At 37.2% G+C, this 15,779-nt stretch overlaps 1 protein-coding gene across 1 annotated transcript in view; it reads right to left on the reverse strand.

Moving 5' to 3' along the window:
• Positions 1–15,779, reverse strand: part of ptprma (protein tyrosine phosphatase receptor type Ma) — a gene marked incomplete at both ends in the record, with an annotated part of 269,837 nt that overhangs the window by 91,294 nt on the left and 162,764 nt on the right.

Consider the following 15,779-nt stretch of genomic DNA (forward strand, 5'->3'; position numbering starts at 1 on the left):
AATCTACTTTATCAATGCTGTAAAAGGACCTTATGAAACTGAAAATAGTCGTATTAATCTTTCACGGGGAGATTTCAGTGGCTGAACAACACTTCTGTGCAGATAACCCATTCATAACAACACAATCTACATCAGCTCTGCGTGACTAAAAGAGTTTAACACAGAACATGACCTGCCTAACAGAAATACTGCAGTCATGGTATTATTTTTCTTCCAGCGTGCAAAACTCACTCCAATATAGATTCAGGAGTTTAACAGGTTTTTATTCAGCATTTGATTCGCAACTGTGACTGCTCGTCTGCACATAAACGCGCGGCGCACATGCACGCATCCACACGCAAATGGTGAATCTGCATGAAGAGATGCCCAGTGGTTCAAATCTACATTTGCTGACAGTTTGAACTACTTATAAGAATTATGGGAATTGTCAGCCCGACAATATTTAATTGGATGAACATGTTTTAGTTTTATGCCTTACCCAGAATATAAAAATACATATAAACACATTTAGATCATTTTCATTAATCTTTACTTTTGGACTGTGAAGAGACTTTCGACCAGCACAACACATGATTCTGAAGATGATCACCTACTGCAGCTTTAAATAGACTTAAAAAAATAAAATAAAACCAAAAATGAAAACTTTAGAACTGAAAGTGGCTCAGATGTTCTGGAATAAATGGTGTTGCGGTAATGCACAATTGTTGGTCACCTGAGACTCCTTTTATAACAGCACTCTCACACGATTATCTCTTGCTTTCACAAAAAGTTTTTTATCTTTTATTTATATTTGTTACTAATAGCCTATTTTAGTTTTGCCTACGGGTAAAGGAAGCCTATGGACTTTTTAAATTTGTTTTTAGTGCATATATTTACTGATTTGTCAAATACCCAGAATATACAGGGTGTCCGCGGGGGTTGTGAAAGGTAGTAAATGAAATTAGTCAAAATTAAGGGCATTAAAAAGTATTAAAAAGTAGTTAATGTCATCTGACGAGGTATTACATTTTCGAGCTCAAGATAAATTTTTAGATTTTTAGATACATTTTCAGTTTGTGTTGAGTACAGGCCTTTATTCTAAAATTTGCGTGGATTTATTTAAATGTTGAGAGTAGGACCGGAGCGATATCGTGAGGTGGTATGGTAACTTGGCAACAAAGCCGCAACAACAACACACCAGGGCTCGAAATTGTGACTATTCTGGTTGCATATGCGCCCAAAAACTAAGCTATGCAACCTCATAATATATTTGGGAGCATGTGTGCGACTGCATATAATGGTTGTAGTGCGACCTGCTTAGATTTTTTCTAAAGATGTGCTGAATCGCTTTTCCCTGCCATTATAACGGTTCATATTAGCTGTCAATCACTTAAGGCTTTCCGCTGTCAGGTGACAGGGAGCTTTTGTGACTGCAGGAATTGCAAACGCCTGAAGAGTGAAAAGTACACAGGTTTGCAAATCCCACCTAAGGTTACAAATAATGGCCCAGATGACCACTATCATGTGGTGAATGTTGATCCACCAACCGAGATCGAGTGTTTTCGGAGAAGGTGGCCGAATCTCGATGCGTTGCATTCACTGCGTGTTCAGCGCAAATGTCCGCTAAATGTAAAATCTAATACTGTACACATCATCGCCAAAGAAGCAGGCCTTCTAAGTTTACACTGAAACTGCAGCTCATAACAAAGAACCGCATTGCGCTGTTGGTCATCGCGAGAATCCTGCTCTGCCTGCTCATTTATTGGGTCGGCTGACTCGCCTGCTTTATTCCACAAACACAGAAAAATGTAAATCAGCTCATAACTAGTGTGAGCATTTACAATGACACAAACCAAAATCAATACTTTCAAAGAGTGGCAGAAGTGAGACTTTTTTTTTGAGATTTATATTCTTTTTCTATTTAATTACTGATGACTGTTTGCAGCTTTCAGCCTTGAATTGAATGATTTATTATAATCTTTTGTTTGTTTTGTAGTAGAAATATTATTCATTAAATTAACTCGCATATAAAAAAACATATTTTTGTTTGATGTAAACTATACATTTATTCTTCATGAAGTAACAGTTGGACTTTATATAGCAGATAACCCACATTCAAGGCAGCATGATAATCACAAATGTAATTCTTTGTTAGTATTATTGTCATCATTGATTCAGCACCATTGTCTAACCGTGCTGAGAACGGTGTGTAATTGTGCCGCACTGATCCAGGCTCAGTGGAGAAACAACCATAACCGTACTGAACTGTTCTTAGAAGAGCGGCTATTGATATTAATGACATGCGTAACATTGATTAAAAACTATGAACAAAGGCCCATTGTGACATCTAGATTAATCCCTCTGCTTTACTTAAATGTATATGTTATTTGCAATATGTTATTGCATTTAGAAAGATTTAATTTACGCCACTACAGTTGCAGCTCTAAGTCGTGCTGGTATTACATTTTTTTTGAAGGCATTAAAAAAGGTAGTAAAAGGTATTAAATTCAACTTAAGAAGTTCTGTAAATACCTTGAAATAAATATGTTTGTTTTATTTGTGTTTAATTCGATGGAATGATAAACATGGACATGGGTGTTATTCAAAACATGACCTATTTATTTTTAAATATATTATATTTATATATTTAAAATGTTTTATTTAATTGTTTAAACCATATTACATAAATTTACAACTACTATTTTACCATTTGTTTTGGCTTTAGTTATTAAACAGATTATTAATAAATAATCAAAGAACATTTTACTGAGCTCAGTCAATAGTTTTGTCTGTAGGTCTAGTCAAAAGTCTAGTACAATTAGAGCCATGGCTGCAACAAGTCGGCAATACTGTGTCTAAAATGAAACTCAGAAAACAATAAACAGAATTATTCCAAGCACAACATTGTGTTAGATTTTAGCAAATACAAATGTAAGCTTGTTGATTATCACTTATGTGACTATGATCAGACCTGCCGCACTCAACTGAACAAAACATGGACAAATAAAACTCTATCACAGAGAAATAGTCATCCGCGGGGGTCCTTCTCTCATCTAAACAGGACATTAATGCATCTTTGTTTCTTATGTGTGTATCATTGTAGGTGTCCCCAAAGGTGTGTGTGTGTATCACCAGAGTCCTCAAAGTGTAGCTAAAGCAGTGTGTGTGTATCACCAGTGTCCCCAAAGGTGTGTGTGTGTGTATCACCAGAGTCCTCAAAGTGTAGCTAAAGCAGTGTGTGTGTATCACCAAGGTCCCCAAATGTATGTGTGTATCACCAGAGTCCTCAAAGTGTAGCTGAAGCAGTGTGTGTATCACCAAGGTCCCCAAAGGTGTGTGTGTATCAACAGAGTCCCCAAAGGTATGTGTGTATCACCAGAGTCCTCAAAGTGTAGCTAAAGCAGTGTGTGTATCACCAAGGTCCCCAAAGGTATGTGTGTATCAACAGAGTCCCCAAAGGTATGTGTGTATCACCAGAGTCCTCAAAGTGTAGCTAAAGCAGTGTGTGTATCACCAAGGTCCCCAAAGGTGTGTGTGTATCAACTGAGTCCCCAAAGGTATGTGTGTATCAACTGAGTCCCCAAAGGTAGGCGTGTGTGTATCACCAGAGTCCTCAAAGTGTAGCTAAAGCAGTGTGTGTGTGTGTATCAACAGAGTTCTCAAATGTGTGTATTTCCACTGTAGTCTAAACTAAATTAATTATAGACACTCCTCTTTCAACTAATCATTTGTATAAAGACTTTCACAGTATTTGTTTTCACTGAGAAACGTGTCTTATGGCGCATGTAAGTAGTTAGTGTATATGAATTTGAACTTCACAACCCTTGTTTTATACAGTATGGGTTTTAGTGTGAATGGATTTGAGGTGTACTATATTAACCATCATATGACTTATCAGTAGAGTTTCATCACTTCTCATATCATTGGATAATAATGTGTCCATTGAGCTTCATAAACTCACTGTAAGGTCATCCATTTACTTCTCCCTTACTGTTTTTTAAAATTAGTTTGTATGTATTATTCTGCTAACATGCTGCCTGTCACATACTATTTATGAAAGAAATATGTCATTTCATGAACAATACTTGACACCAAATGACCTTCTGACACCAGATTGAGTTATTTGTGAAGGAAAAAATGTAATTGTCTATTTTCAGTGATCTTATTTACTTTATCATATGTCTCTCTGCACTAACATTATTATAATTATTAATAATATTATATTAGAAATATTCAGATAACCGAGTCCTGAAAGTATACTTTAACCTGAGTTTGTGTATAACTGCGGTCCTCAAAGTGTGACTATACCGGAGTTTGTGTACATGTCCCCAAAGGTGAGTTATAAAATACTGTCCTCATTTTGAAGGTAATTTGTCAGGTCTTTATAGAAGTATTTTTTTGCAAATATCAACTGATATTCATAATAAGCACATTTTTAGTAGTGCAGTCATGTCTTTCTTTTGTCTCTAGACCCTTCAGAAAGGGTAGTCCCCAAAGGTAGGGTGTTGAGTCATGTGTCCTCATTGGTTTGTTAGGTGGGTATGTGTGTGTGTGTGTGTGTGTGTGTGTGTGTGTGTGTGCTGGAGCTCATCTGTCTGCTGTGTTTCTCCATCACAGCGCTGGATTTAGAGCTGGAGAAAGTGTGGATCTGCTGTTCAGTTCTGTGTGCTCTAATAACGCGACCCGCAGCTCCTAATTTCACCTTCATTTCATTTGTCTCAGCGTGTCACAGACGCCCGATATCCTCTCTAACACTGCGGCTTTCTTCAATTGGAGAAAAAAAGCCTCCATCCGTCTTTTCCTATTCCATTATTTCTCCTACATATCAAGCGTGTGGAGGCAGACTCATTGAAGCCGTGTCGCAGCTCTGGCTGTAATTTCACTGCCGTTTTTCTCTTTATTTTCTGGAAATTCGGCACCCGAGTGTCAAAGTTCAGTGTTTTAATATCTGGAAATGGCGAGGCGGGATTGAAGTCCACTCTTATTTCATACTGTTTAAATCCCCTGCAGATGCCTCTGGATCCGGCCTGGAAATTACAAATTTTCACTGCAAAAAATAAATAAATAAAACTCTTCTCCTACTGAGAGATTCTGTCTTGTCCAAATAACTAAACAAATTTAATCAAGAAGCATTTTCAGAAATTTTCAGAAAAAAAATAAGACCAAAACTCTAATTGAGAAAAACATTTATTCAGTGCAGGACTTCAATTTTCTTTTTACAAAACCTTGGTTGATAAAAAAAAAAACTGTGGTTGAATTTGTATATCTTATTATTATTATTATTATTATTATTATTATTATTATTATTATTATTATTATTATTATTAATCATTATTATTATTATTATTATATTGTAGAAATTATTATATTATTATTATTATTAATATTATTATTATTATTATATATTTTATTATTAGTAGTATTATTTTATATTATTATATTATATTAATTATATTATTAATATTATTATAATGTTTTAATTATATTATTTTATATATTATTATTATAATTATATTATTATTATTATTGTTATTATTATTATTATTATTATTATTATTATTATATTATTATTACTTTATTTTTTATTGTTATTATTATTATTTGTAAAAAAATATTTTATATTTTATTAATATTATTATTATTTTATTTTAAAATAATAATCATTATTATTGTTATTTTTATTGGTATATTATTAATATTATTATTTTATTATTATTAATATTATTTCAGGAACTGCGCTAGCCTTACTCGCGCAAGGCAAACGACAACCGTGGTGCTCTCAGGCGCAAGTGAAGAGCAGGGGATTGGTGATTGGGTTAGCCCTGCCCTGTTTGATCGCCCAAATCGCCCATGCCTAAATCCGCCACTGCTCCACGTGTTGGCGTGGGTTTCCTCCAGGAGCTCCTGTTTCCCCCACAGAATTGACATTACAAGTAAGAAATGTTTAATATTCTTGTTGTAACAGAAGACGAAGATGTTAAATTTTAAGTGTGTATGTATATGTATGGGCAGAACAGTGGCTCACAGTAAGAAAGCCACTGGTTTGAGTCAGTTGGTGTTTCAGTGTGGAGTTTGCATGTTCTCCCTGTGTTCGGTGGGTTTCCTCCAAGTGCTCCAGTTTCCCACACAGTCCAAACACATGCGCTATAGGGGAATTGATCAACTAAAAAGGTCAGTGTATAAGTGTGTGTGTGTAGGAATGAGTGTGTATGGGTGTTTCCCTGTACTGGAAGGCTATCCGCTGTGTATAACATGTACTGGAATAGTTGGCGGTTCATTCTGCTGTGGCAACCTCTGAAATGTAGACTAAGTTGGAAAAAAAATTAATAAATGAATTTTGTCTTCAACCAACTGTATTTATATGTGTGCTTATTAATAAATGATTTAACATTAATTTCATAATTAAAAAATAAATAAGCAAGAATCACAAGGAACTGAAGACGATCAGACGCTGTTAATCATGATCTGGCAGCATCAGATATTAATGTCAGACAGAGGAACGAGTGATGAGGACGGCCGATCGTGAATCTGAAGAAAGAGAAGAAGAAGAAAGAAGAGAGCGGAGGATAATTCAGACGGAGAGCTGCTGAAGAGCAGAAACAGCCTTTCCTGGAGATTTACTGCCGACTTAAAGGCCAGCCATTACTTTACTGATATATGACAGCGCTGTGATGTACAGCACATCAGCACATTACATCACACACACACACATGCAAGCAAGCAAGCACGCACACAAACACACACACACACACAAGCATGCACGCACCCACACAAGCACACACACACGCACAAGCAAACGCACGCACACAGATAGAGAGAGAGAACAAAAAATCTTGTCGGATAAATTTAAAAGAATCAGATCCTCATCAGCAAAACAGATGAAACAGCTACAGATTATGAATATTAATATTATAAAAATTACTATTCATAAATAGTTTGGGATTTACTGTATAATAGATATGGATTATACAAAAATACACACATATATACACACACACACACACACACACACACAAACATACCTATCCATTTATTTACACATATTCATTCATTCATTTTGGCTTAGTCTCTTTATTAATCAGGGGTCGCCACAGCGGAATGAACCGCAAACTATTCCAGCAAATGTTTTACACAGCAGATGCCCTTCCAGATGCAACTCAGCACTGGGAAACACCCACCCACCCACACACACACACACACTCATACACTACGGCCAGTGTAGTTGATCAGTTCCCCTATAGCGCATGTGTTTGGACTGTGGGGGAAACCGGAGCACCCGGAGGAAACCCACACCATCATGAGGAGAACATGCAAACTCCACACTGAAACACCAACTGACCCAGCGGAGGCTCGAACCAGTGACCTTCTTGATGTGAGGCCACAGTGCTAACCACTGTATACATACACAGTTATATCTAACATCTTTGTCTTCTATTACAACAAGAACATTAAACATTTCTTACTAATAATGACGTTTACCATATTAATCTAGCATATTACCATGTACTTCTGAAGATATGTAGTAATTTAAAGATAAGTGGACAATAAACCTTGATTTTATAATACAAAATTATTTACAATAAATACAATTTAACATGTAAAGAACGTAATATACTGGCCATTTCGAATAAAAAATAGTTCATGTAGACGCGTTTTCATATATTATTCATAACTTCTCGATATTGTAAAACTGCATTCCACTTTTGTTGTAGTATCAAATAAATACACAATAAATAGTAATGATGTAAATAATAAACAAAGAATAAAAAATGTAAATAATTGTAATAAATTACAAAATACAAAAAATAACCAACCAGATAAATGCAGAATAAAATGTGCAACAGTAAAAATAATAAAAAATAAATATAAAAATAAAAAAGACAATATTTATTAAAACTAGCTAAAATAAACACACAACCAACTAAATAAACATGCATACAATAACTAAACAACCAGCCAGCTAACCAACTTACAAAATAACCAGCTAACAATAAAATAAAGCATAAAGAGCACGCGTGTGTGTGTGTGTGTGTGTGTGTGTGTGTGTGTGTGTGTGTGTGTGTGTGTGTGTGTGTGATTATTACAGTGTGAAGTGTGTTTTCTGCCAGCAGTGAGTGTAATCTTCACATCCGTCACCTTTCCTCATCAGTGACCCTGGAAACTCATCCTTTAATTAATGTGCAGGAAACTGATGCCATGGCAACAGGAAGTCCACTGACCGCTAAGAAGACCGCACAACAACAAACCCAAAAATCCTGGGACAACAACAACAAATACCTGCAAAATGAGCAGGCGTTCACACAGTCCTGCACTACCCGATGCCAATTACAGGCCTGAGATCAGCACTTATTTAATCTATTTCTTATTTACAGCTGTTTAAGAGACTTGTGTGTGTAACATGAAGCTGGATTAGCTGGCTAACCAGTTAAGTTTCAGTTTAGTTTGTACCAATACTAGATTTTATGTACCATGGATTTGGTTTGACTAGTTCAGGATATGTTCTGTTTTTGTCCTGGTTGTGTTCTGTAAAATGTAAAAATACTAAATACAGTAGCAAAATATATAGTTAATACATTATAAGCTATGTTCAGGATATGTTCTTGTCATGTTCTGGTTATGTTCAGGTTATATTCTTGTTATGTTTAGGTTATGTTCTGGTTACTTTCTTGTCATGTTCAGGTTACTTTCTAGTTTTGTTTAGGTTAAGCTCTTGTTATGTTCTGGTTACCTTCTGGTTATGTTATTGTTAAGTTCAGGTTATGTTCTGGTTTTGTTCTATTCAGGATATGTACTTGTTAAGTTAAAGTTATGATTTGGTTTTGTTGCGTTCAGGTTATGTTATTGTGAAGTTCAGGTTATGTTCTTGTTAAATTCAGGTTATGATCTGGTTTTTTTCTTATGTTCAGGTTACATTCTGTTCAAGTTATGTTCTGGTTACGTTCTTGTTATGTTCTGAAAGATGTACAAACATTGTATATTGTTAAATGGTATATAGTAAATATAGAATACTATGTTCAGGATTATTTGTTCAGGGTATGTTCTGGCTACATTCTTGTTATGTTCAGGTTACATTCTGGTTTTGTTTAGGTTAAGCTCTTGCTGTGTTCTGGTTACCTTTTGGTTAAATTCTTGTTAATTCATATGATGTTCTGATTTTGTTTTTATGTTCAGTTTATGTTATTGTTAAGTTCAGGTTATGTTCCAGTAAATTCAGGTTATGTCTCTTGTTAAGTTCAGGTTATGCTCTGGTTTTGTTATGTTTAGGTTATGTTATTGTTAAGTTCAGGTTATGTTCCGGTAAATTCAGGTTATGTTCTTGTTAAGTTCAGGTTATGTTCTGATTTTGTTCTTATGTTCAGATTATGTTAGATTATGTTATTGTTAGGTCCAGGATATGTTCTGGTTTTGTACTCATGTTCAGGTTACCCTCTGGTTATATTCGGGTTGTGTTCTGATTTTGTTCTGCTATGTTTAGGTTATGTCTGGTTATGTTCTGATTATGGTCTGGTTGGGTTAAGGATATGTCTAGGTTATGTTCTGGATTTGATATCATAAACCAAGATTTAACTTATCATCTTTAAGCAAAGTGACAGTAAAGACACTCCCCCATTTTCTCTTGATCCAAATTCAAGACTATCCAAATTCATTATAGAGATGTCTAATAATAAAAACATCTTATTTTAGCAACCATAATTAGCTCTAATGATTTTAGATTGTTTAAATAAATATTACATATGCAATCCACAATACACAAGTAATATTAGTTTAATAATATTTTTTAAGTTTAAATAAACATAAATATACAGACTTCTAAAACATACTGTATGCGCTTTAATTTGCAGATAAAGCTTTTAAAAGAACTAGTTTAGATTTTTGAGTCTCTACATATCACTAATTTCACTTGCACTTAATAAAGCAAGCGGTTTTTTTCAGCGCTCCTCTCTCCTTGCTGCATAGATGCAAAATTCATAGTATTTTAAACCTTTTAATCCTTGTCTGTTGAGCCATTCCCATTATCTTTCGGTTTCAGGGCCTGCGATTGGCTGTTTGCCGCTGAAGTCCCGCCTTTATCCGCAGATGCTCATGAACTCAGGATTAAAGTCAGAGTTAACACAGAAAGCTGATGATCAGTATTGTGGTACCGACAAAGCCTGACAGAACATGGTTGGTTTTGTCAACTCAAAACTAATCCTTTAATCCCGGGTTTGTTGAGCCGTCATCACAGTACAGGCTCCCAGAGGATGAACTCTGATTCAATCCTGCTTTAAAGCTGGTTTTAAATGTAATATATGAGAACTTAAGCCTGGAGTGCTGGACGTATTGATCAGTCTTGTGTGTTTTATAGGAATCCGCTTGGTTTATTCGCTGGTTCATAAAGCACAGACTGAGGATCAGCGCTGAGGTCTGCATGAGAACAGCAGAGCTGATGAGAGCCGAACACAGAGGCTGCAATATCTGTACACTCAGATTTACAGTCCCAGAGACTACAAGACTGGCTTCAGGATGGGGATTCTCTTCAAATATTACAGCAAAATAAAATAAATAAAATAAAATAAACAATTTAAATAAAATAAAACAAAACAAAATAAAATAAAATAAAAACAAGATCAAATAAAATAAAATTTAAATAAAATAAAATAAATGGGCAGCACGGTAGCTCAGTGGTTAGCACTGTCACCTTACAGCAAGAAGTTCACGAGTGGGTCAGTTGGCATTTCTGTGTTGAGTTTGCATGTTCTCCTCGTGTTGGCGTGGGTTTCCTCCGGGTGCTCTGGTTTCCCCCACAGTCCAAACACATACGCTATAGGGGAATTAATGAACTAAACTGGCCGTAGTGTATGAGTGTGTGTGTGAGCGAAAGAGCGTGTATGGGTGTTTCCCAGTACTGGGTTGCAGCTGGAAGGTCATATAAGACATATGCTGAAAGAGTTGGTGGTTCATTCCACTAAATAGATAGATAATAAATAAATAAAAATATATATATAATAAATAATAAATAAATAAATAAATAAATAAATTGATAGATAATAAATAAATAATAAAAATAAATAGATAAATAATAAAGAAATAAATAATAAATATAGAAATAAATAAAGAAATATTAAATTAATAAATAATTAATAAATAAAGAAATAGATAAATAATAAATAAATTAATTAATTAATTATTAATGAATGTATGAATAAATTAAGTAAATATAAGAATCTGTAATAGGCCTAATGTGATTTGGTTTCTTTTTTTAAAACCTTTATAAAAAATTATTTTATCAAACATTTACACATTAATATTTCTAAACTCAATTTTCAATGTGAAATTTCAAATGAATAAATATATACTTTTTTGAATGACAGTAAATTTATTGTATTTAATAAGATTTAATTAAATAAAAAATAAAATCACAAAAAAGACCTAATAAATAATAAATATAATATAAGACCTTGTTTATGGACTACTAAAATGCTAATTTGTGTGAAAATGACATTGCTATATATATATATATTTAATTTAAATAAACATTGACAAATATTTACTGTTTATAAATGTAAATCCTGGAATCCCTCATACACATGCTTCATTATTGGGCTGATACATGTTGTGGAACGGAGCATCACACAAAAAATCCAGCGCTCGCAGTCCTGAAGCTGTATAAAGACACATTACTGTGATTTCTGAAGACGCTACAAGACCCTAAATTAAAATAAAAGATGCCAGAAAGGAAATGAGGAGCGCTGAAAACAGTCTGACGGCTTCACTGAGCTACTTTAAGAGGATCTGGGGAAATCAAAAGAGGATAGAGATTCCTCAGCATCTGATCCGGCAGTCATAAAACACTCTGTGTGTGTGTGTGTGTGTGTGTGTGTGTGTGTGTGTGTGTGTGTGTGTGTGTGTCACCCTGCAAAACAACAGCAGCGGAAAAACGGCTATTCTGTCAGAAAGCAGATCCATGACACCCGCGGGGATGAAGAGAATAGAAGAAGAAGAGCAGGAGAGACTGACTCCAGAAATAGAGGAGATCTGCTGCTGCTGCTTTCACCACACTGACACACACACACACACACACACAGACAGAGGACAGATCACAACGGAACACCAGTGTGTGTTTGTGTGCATGTGTGTGTGCGTGTGTATGCATGTGTCTGTGTGAGAGTGTGTGTGTGCATGTGTGTTAGTGTGCATGTGTGTCAGCGTGTGTCTGTTTGTGAGAGAGTGTGTGTGTGTAAGAGTATGTCTGAGAGTGCATGCATGAGTGTGTATAGATGTGTGTGAGTGTGTATGTGTGTGTGTGTAAGTGTGAGTGCGTTTATGTATTTGTGTGTCTGTAGTGTGTTGCTTTGAATATGAGTGTTTATGTCTGTGTGTGTGTGTGTGTGTGTGTGTGTGTGTGTGTGTGTGCATGTGTGTTAGTGTGCATGTGTGTCAGCGTGTGTCTGTTTGTGAGAGAGTGTGTGTGTGTTAGAGTATGTCTGAGAGTGCATGCATGAGTGTGTATAGATGTGTGTGAGTGTGTATGTATGTGTGTGTAAGTGTGAGTGCGTTTATGTATTTGTGTGTCTGTAGTGTGTTGCTTTGAATATGAGTGTTTATGTCTGTGTGTGTCTGTGTGTCTGTGTGTGTGTGTGCGTGTGTGTGTGTGTGTGTTTGAGTGTGTATGTGTAAGTGCATGAGTGTGTCTGTGAGAGTACATGTTGCTTTTGAATGCGAGTGTGTATGTCTGTGCGTCTAAGTGTGTGTGTGTTTGTGTGTGTTAGAGTGCACCTGAAAGTGCATGCATGAGTGTGTGTGTGTGTGTGTGTGTGTGTGTGTGTGTGTGTGTGTGTGTGTGTGTGTGTGTGTGTGTGTGTGTGTGTGTGTGTGTTTAAGTGTGTATGTGTAAGTGCATGAGTGTGTCTGTGAGAGTGCATGTTGCTTTTGAATGCGAGTGTGTATGTCTATGCGTCTAAGTGTGTGTGTGTTTGTGTGTGTTAGAGTGTGCCTGAAAGTGCATGCATGAGTGTGTGTGTGTGTGTGTGTGTGTGTGCGCATGAGTGTGTGTCTGTGTGATGCTTTTGAATGCGAGTGTGTATGTCTGTGCGTCTAAGTTCGAGTGTGTGTGTGTGTTGGAGTGTGTCAGTGTGCATGCATGAGTGTGTATGTGTGTCTGAGAGAGCATGCATGAGTGTGTATAGGTGTGTGTGTGTGTGTGTGTGTCTGAATGTGTGTGTTACTTGTTTATGTGTATAAGAGTGTGTCTGTGTAAGTTTGAGAGTGTGTGTGTAAGTATGAGTTTGAATATGTATTTGTGTGTGTGTGTGTGTGTGCATTTTTTTGTGTTGTGTGTGTATGTTTATGTGTGTGTGTGTATAAGTATGTGTGTGTGGGCGACGTCAGGCCAGCGCAGGCGAGCGCAGCAGAACTGACACGCGCTCTCAGTAATCCTGCATTGTGTCAGATGTGTGTGTGTGTGTGTGTGTGTTGTCCTGCCAGGATGAAGCTTCGCACAAACAAGCGTTCGCATTCAATTAGCAGCAGTGTGTTCGAGTCCCACGCACTGCTATTGAGCAGCGAACACACATTCAGACATCTGCTTAATCTGACACCGGCTTTGACTTACACACACAACACAGAACGCCACCAAAACCTGCTGTGACCAATCTCTGGCCAAACACACACACAGACACACACACACACACACACACACATAACTACAGCGTTTAAAAACAGCTTTCTATTTGCATCCATTGCAGACGCTCTGCTCTGTTCTGCTCCATCAGCTCTGTGTTGCAGAAATTAAACCACATTCACACTCAATTACATCACGAGTGTGTGTCGCTTTATACACACCCTCACTCTTCTGCTCTGCATGCTCTTCTTTAAACACTGGATGTGCATGTAGGAGTCCAGAAATAACAGCGTGTGCATTATTTCCTAATAATTCAACATCAGGAGAGCATTATCACATCACATTTTCGGCCTGGGTACGGTACGGTACAGTTCGCTGCGCTTTTATGGCCGTTTCCACTGTCGAAGGCTCCCAAAAGCGAACCGTGCCTTTCCACTTCTTGGCCACCCTTTGCAAAGGATGCCAACAGGCCCACGGTGGAAGTAGACGCGCAGCTGAACACCACTGGTTTACAGAGAGACGTCACTCACAGAAGCAGGAGAATGTAAACAAAGAAGCCGACAGTTTTAATCACACAGCCGAGACATTACACCGTAAACATATATACATATAATAACAAGCCATGGTGGACCCCAGCTCAAACAAACCCACAAAGCAGAGAAGAGCAGAGTCTAGTAGTTGTTTGCAAGGCCGTCTAAAGCGTGAGCGGTTTCACTTTCCTGCTTGTGTTCAGTCGTGTGTCTATATAGAAATAACGAACTTCTAGAGGTGATGATAACGTGCGCATGATTATTAAAGTGGTGGTGGAACCAGCCAAACCAAAACAAGTTTGAGCTTTTCAACTCCGATGGCTCAGTTTGTGTCCTCAATCTCTCCCTCGGTGTGTGTGTGTGTGTGTTTAGCTGTTAGCTGAAGGCGAAGATGCTAATAGCGTGACATGGCTGTTATTCAAACAGTCTGTGATAGCTTACGCTCAGCTAATGCTCCCAAAGCCAAATCCCCTTCTTAATGTGCGAAATCACGGCCCGCCGCCCGCAAACAAAATCCAGCGCTCCTCGCTAATTAACGAGCCTTGCGTTTCATTAAGATCTGCCAGAGGTAATGAAGAACGGCTGGTTTTTACGGCCTGTCATCACCTGTGAATCGTCCGCATGTGCTTCTGCTTCACTGAACGCCGTCTTTTGTCCACCTCCATTAAAACGCCCTCAGACAAAAACCCTGAATATTTCAGCATCCGGCAAAAAGCGCAAAAAACTCCCCAGTGGTTTATTCATGGAGCCATCATTCATTCATCAGGGCCTCAGAAAAGACAACACTGACACTGAGACGATGACCACAGAGAGATGAAATCATCCAGCGGAGTGACACATGCTCAAACACCTGCCGGAACTACTTTTTGTGAGTTTATCTGGAAATAACAGTAACTTAGAATGCTCATCAGCCAATCAGAATTAAGCATTCAACAGCTCCCCTATGATACTCAGTATTAGTGGTAGGGGTAGTAGTAATAATAATGATAATGATGATAATAATAATAATATTAATAGTTTATTAATTAATTCATTAATTCATTCATTCATTTTCCTTCAGCTTAGTCCCACAGCGGAATGGATTTTACGCAGCGGATGCCCTACCAGCCGCAACCCAGTAGTGGGAAATACCCATACACACTCATATAAAAACACATTCATACACTAACGCCCATTTAGTAAAGCATGTGTTTGGATTGTGGGGGAAACCAGAGCACCCGGAGGAAACAAACACCAACACGGGGAGTTGACCCGGTTGGGACTCGAATCAGCAACCTTCTTCTGGTGAGGGCACAGTGCCAACCACTGAGCCACCGTGTCGCCAATAACAGTTTAAGTATATGAAAATTATGATATCGTAAAGTATAGTGGCTGTTAGGCCTCAGACTCAACCAATCAAAACAAAATGCTATTGGCTGTTTTTAAAAGGGGGAGGAGCTACCCTATGTCCTGCCCAGTTTTAATGCTTTAGTTGAAATTACGTCACACATGAAACAAAACTCTTGATTGTGCTCTTTTCAGAAGAAGGCGGAGCTACAAATGCATATGCATAAGCAACATGACAGATGTAAAACAGCAGTGTGTGCGTGTGTGTTGTGAGTGCTGGTCAGGTGTGTGTGTGTGTGCTTTATGCTTTTGTCAGTCTATGTCGCTCCTGTCGCTGTTCATCT

The sequence above is a fragment of the Danio rerio genome, chromosome 24 (assembly GCF_049306965.1).
Source record: "Danio rerio strain Tuebingen ecotype United States chromosome 24, GRCz12tu, whole genome shotgun sequence".
NCBI lineage: Eukaryota > Metazoa > Chordata > Actinopteri > Cypriniformes > Danionidae > Danio > Danio rerio.